The 6,000-nt window shown below is 44.1% G+C and overlaps 1 protein-coding gene across 1 annotated transcript in view; it reads right to left on the bottom strand.

The window, feature by feature from the left end:
* The window catches only part of inppl1a (inositol polyphosphate phosphatase-like 1a), a gene marked incomplete at its 5' end in the record, with an annotated part of 124,885 nt that overhangs the window by 62,623 nt on the left and 56,262 nt on the right, over window positions 1-6,000 (bottom strand). The window lies entirely within an intron of this gene.

Raw genomic sequence — 6,000 nt, 5'->3', positions numbered from 1 at the left:
GGTTTTTGTAGTGATAAAGAAATACGCAAAAAATTTAATCTCACCAAGTCCACATGGCTTTTTCACAAACAGTTAGAGCTATGTTTGAAGTCTCACGGTGTTCCATTAGACAGACCAATTGAACACCACAGATACCACAAATTCTTCTACGCAAGAGAGACATCGAGAGGTTTTGTTTCAGAATTTTATCATCAATTACTAACGTCCTCGTATGAAACCCTCCAACTTGACTCTGTCTGGAGGAGGGATATACCAGACCTGGAAAATGACTTTGATTGGCAAGGAGCCTGGGCAAATGTCCGACTTACATCAAGGAACCCGGATCATCAACAAATCAATCTCAACTATATTCACAGGACATACTTGACTCCTATAAGACTGTGCCGAATGGGGCTCAAACAAGATTCCAAATGCACCCAATGTACAAATGGGGACGAAGGGACATTTATGCACATGTATTGGGACTGCTCACCAGTTAAGGCATTCTGGAAAGATGTGACCCAACAAATATCAAAACTCGTATCTTGGAATATACCTGTACACCCCTCGGTATTGCTGTTGAATGATGTTTTTGAGTTTGCAGTGAATCCACAGCTAAAGAGATTGGTTTTATCGGGTATCACAGTAGCCAAAAAGCTGATCGCATCACGCTGGTTTCAACCGGAAAAAATTTGCCGTAAAGTTTGGTTTCTTACATATCTCGATGTAATTTACCATGAAATATCTACAGCAAGAATTCTGGGTCTCAATGAATCCAAAATGTCAATGTGGTTAGAAGTGGTGGAGAGGAGGGCGGTTAGGTGGCCGAGCGGAGATTGCGTTCGTCACCAGCCCCGGAGCTGAGCTGGATTTGCCTGTTCGAATCCAGCTCACAGCTCCGGGGTTGTCACCAGCTTGGCTGGCCGTCTGCACTGATACAATTGGCTGTATCAGAGGGTGGGAGAAGCTGCCGGGTCGTTGTAAACAGCGACTCCTACAGTTCGGTCGGGGCGCCTGCTAAGCGCGGATTGGACGTGAGGGGGATAGTGTGGTCCTCCCACACGCTACTCCCTCTCAATGAGAATCCGCGCTGCCAGGTGAAAAGAAGCGGTGATTGGCTGGACGTGTGTCGGAGGAAGCACGTGGTAGCCTCCACTCTCCCAGATGATCTGACTGTGGGGGGTAAGTGCGCAGCGACCAGGAAGGGACTGGGAATTGGCATACGACTAACATTGGGATGGGAGAAAATCGGCGGAAAATGGAGGGGGAAAAAGACCAATAAAAAAAAAAAAAAAAAAGTGGTGGAGAGGACTTCCGGTTTGACCGCGGAAGAACATGGCTGCTTAACTCGCGAGCTCCCCGACAGCAAAATGATTTAGCCCCGGGAAACATTTATTAACAACACCAGGGTATATATTTAATAGGGATGACAGAAGGGGCTATCACGAGACGTAGGGCGAACACGATTACAACTGAAAAGGACGACGGAATGGCAGAGAATGACGAAGTAACGGGAGGAAAAGATGGCGACGATGACTGTGAACAAGAAGCCACGCTGTTGAACATATACAACGAGCTCAAAGACTTCAGAAAAGACAATGAGCGTCAGTTTCGGGAGATAAGGAATGACATGAACAAAATGAACGACATGCTCGGTGAAACGGAGGGGAGAATCGGAGAAAATGAAAATGTGCTTGATGCGGCGACGGTTTTAATAAAAAAACTGATACAGAGGCAGGCCGACATGGAGGCTAAACTGCTCGACCAAGAGGGCAGAACGAGGAGAGAGAACCTGCGGGTGTATGGTATCCCGGAGGAGAAAGAGGGAAAAGACATGCATGGATTTCTAGACGGCTTGTTTAAAGACGCCCTCGGTCTGCCTCATGACATGGACCTTCATATCGAACGAGCACACCGGGCACTGGCCCCAAGGCCTAACAACCCACAGCTGAAGCCACGGTCAATCGTGGTTAAGTTTGGGAGTTACAAAATGAAGGAAGAGATAATACGCCGAACATGGCAGAAGAAGAACGTCTCATGTGGCAACGATCGCTTCTATGTCGACCATGACTTCCCCACTGAAATACTGAAGAAGCGAGGAGAATATGCCGAGGCCAAGAGAATAATGAAGGAGAAGAATCTCAAGTTCCAGACACCGTATCCAGCGAAGATGAGGGTATTCTACGAGGATGGCACCCGCCTGTACCAGAGCGCAGCGGAGGCGACGGCGGATATGGCAAAACGTGGATTCAAGATCACCGTGGTGAACCCGACTACCGACCCGGACCAAGAAAAAATGATTGGAAAAAAATATAAAAAAAAAAAAAGATGTGAAATGAGAATAGAGGGCAATGGATAGGAGAGTATGATAAAATTGTGGGAGGGGAAATATCCCGGATGGATACAGGAAAAGTATAACGAAATGAACCACAGGCCATTATGGCTATGTCATAGAAGTTACAATGTACCAATATATATCTGAGAGATATACAAATGTTAATTGTTGGAAACGTTACCGTTTTGTCAAGTTCAGTTGAATTGATCGCACTGTATATAGATTACAGTGTGAGCCATACGTTACATCAGGGTATACAAGATAGTAGGGGCACAGTTTTGGGCAACCTGCCTTGTGCCATATGCACTCCTCTGTTAGTCGAGGGGGACCAAGGTGCATGGGTGAGTATCGATCTCACTCTCGGTACGACTGTTCTATCTGGGGTCATATCGAACGTAGCTTGGGTAAATGTGGGGGGGGGAAATGTATTTATGTTTTTATATGTTCTTTTTTATTTCATTGTATGCTATACTATTGTATATATATCTTCACAGTCTCAGGCACTAGACTACGTCCTGGATTGCACAGGGGAGATGCATTACGAGGAATATGGGGCTGATTAAAATAATATCGTGGAATATAGACGGATGTCATCATCCCATTAAGAGAAAGAAGATATTGACGTTCTTGAAACAAAAAAAGACAGATATTGCACTAATTCAGGAATCGCACCTGGATGAAGAGGAGTCGGCCAAGCTTAAAAGGGATTGGGTGGGACAAATATACTATAGCACGTTCTCTTCTAGGAAGAGGGGGGTGGCAATATTGGTGAGAAAAAACTTAGACCTAAAGGTGCACAATAGTTTCTCACATGATGAGGGAAGATGGGCTATACTGGATGCTGATTTAGAGGGACAGAGGACTACTTTAGCTAATATATATGCGCCCAACGGGTCGTCCTCAGACTTTTTCCATGAGGTATGTGAGGTGATCAGGAAAATAGGGAATAGCAACGTAATCATAGGGGGGGACTTCAACTTGGTTGGAAACACCTTGATGGACAGATCGTATCAACCCAGGACCGCTGACAACACAGGGAGACTGGCGGTTGGTGTTCTGATAGAGGAATTGGGTCTAGTGGATATTTGGAGGGTTATGAACCCACAAGAAAGAGACTACACGTTTCTACCCGCATTCCTCATACTCTAGAATAGATTATTTCCTGATCTCTAGCGCACTGGTAGAACAGGTTGCAAGTACTGGGATAGGGAACATTGTAATATCTGACCATGCTCCGGTTGATTTAGTGATCACATCCATGGAAGAAGGGCAACGATCTCGGAGATGGAGATTCAATAACCTGATGTTAAATGATGAAGGATCGTGTGCGTACATTAGAACTATATTTAAGGAATTTTGGGAACTTAATGAAGGGTCAATAGATGATAGTGGCATAATGTGGGACACATGTAAAGCTTACATGAGAGGATGACTCATACAATACGGTGCGATACTAAAAAGGGCAGAGAAACAAAAAAGTGACAGCGTTAGATGAGGAAATTAAAATACTCTCGAAACAGCACAGTCAGAGACCAGACCCAGAAACGTGGAGAAACCTAAGCAAATCCAAATACGAATTGAACAACATATATCAAAAGAAGGCTGAATATGCGTTATTTAGGACCAACCAAAGATATTATGAACAAGGGGAGAGAGCGGGTAAAATACTAGCGAATCGGGTTAAACAAATGCATAATCAAAATATTATATCCTCGATTCGTAATAAAGATGACAAGATTATTACAGACAAAAAGGAAATTAATAATGTCTTCAGGTGCTTCTACCAGGACTTGTATACCCCACAGAAGGCGGTGGATCAGCAAAAAATGGACGCGTTCTTCGACAAAATCAAATTACCGTCATTATCGAAACAACAAGTAAAATCAATGGAGGGGGGGGTCTCGATAGAAGAAATACACGCGGCAATCAACAGCCTTAAATTGGGTAAAGCACCAGGAGACGACGGGTTTACTCCCGATTTCTACAAACAATTCAGTGATATAATCGCTCCGAGACTATTAAAAGTATATGAGGATTCATTGTTAAAGGGGGGCTTGCCCACTAGCTTGAGATCTGCCACTATTACATTACTACAGAAAAAGGGCAAAGACCCTCAATGCTGTGGAAGCTATAGACCTATATCCCTGAGCAATTTGGAAGAAAAAGTATTGGCAAAGATACTTGCGAATAGAATAGAAGATGTACTACCAACTTTGGTGCATTCAGATCAAGTGGGCTTTGTGAAGGGGAGAAACTCAGCTGATAATATCCGCAGACTCCTACACATAATGTGGAAGGTCAGGAATGATATAGAACCTACAGTGGCCTTCTCATTGGATGCCGAAAAGGCCTTTGATAAGGTGGAATTTGCATTCTTATTTCACACGCTAGAGCGCTTCGGGTTCGGACCATCGTTTACTGGGTGGGTAAAACTGTTATACACAAATCCGATGACATCAGTATTGACCAACGGGATCGTATCCTCGCCCTTTAACCTAGGGCGGGGGACGAGGCAAGGTTCTCCGCTTTCTCCCCAAATGTTTGCGCTCTTCCTCGAACCACTTGCTATCGCACTAAGGACTAATCAGGACATCAAAGGGATAATAGCGGGGCAGGTAGAACATAAATTATTTTTATATGCGGACGATATCTTATTGGTATCCAGCAATCCCCGAACAGCAGCTGGGGTCATTGGAACTATTATCGAGTCCTTCTCCGAAATATCTGGGTACACAATCAACTGGAGCAAGTCAGAAGCAATGCCTCTCTCTAAATGTTGTCCCCCTGATATCAGAAGGGGGTGGCAATACAGATGGATGCCGTCAGGGTTGATATACCTAGGAATAAAGCTGATCCCAGGTCTGAAAGAGTTGATGCAAGCCAATATTGCCCCTATAATCGAACACATTAGTGCTCTGACCCAGAATTGGGCCAAAATGAATATGTCCCTCCTGGGAAAGATAAACCTAGTAAAAATGATATTGGCTCCCAAATTAAATTATATCCTATATATGTTGCCGCTGACTCTCCCGACCCAGTTACTCAAACAGTATGACAAAGTCATTAATGTATATCTGTGGGGGGGCAAAAGGCCGCTATTTGGACGGGCCAAAATGTATGCAGCAAAGGAAAATGGCGGCTTATCCCTGCCTAAACTAGACTGGTATCACTATGCATTCTCGCTCTCCCAGCTCTCCAAACTGAATCACTCGTCTGAGGAGGCACCTGCTTGGGTCAAGATGGAGGAGGAAATGATATATCCCTCGTCTCTGGAATCCTTCCTGACACAATCAGACAGACCTATACCTTTTAAAAACCCTTTAATGGCATTTATCAGGGAAACTTGGAATCAATCGCACAAAATGACTGGTGATAGCCCAGATTTAACTACGAGAGCCTCTATATGGTATAATAAGAAACTAAAGATTGGTAAGAAATCAGTCATATGGGACGATTGGATTAAAAGGGGGATACATGTACTAGGTGATATAGCCGGGGAGGATGGGGTCTTGCCTTTTGAGGATATTAAAGAGGATTTTGATATAGATAATAAAAACTTTTATAAATTCCTACAGATTAGACATTGTATATCGTCATCAATAGGAGGACCAAAGTGTGGCCCGATTACTGCAATTCAAGAAATATTCTATAAAGGATGGCGTAGGAAAGGCGGTGCGTCAAGATTT

Source organism: Notolepis coatsorum (assembly GCF_963971535.1).
Source record: "Notolepis coatsorum genome assembly, chromosome: 1".
Lineage (NCBI taxonomy): Eukaryota > Metazoa > Chordata > Actinopteri > Aulopiformes > Paralepididae > Notolepis > Notolepis coatsorum.
The sequence above is the reverse complement of the archived record's forward strand: the minus strand, read 5'-3'. Positions and strand labels throughout refer to the sequence as shown.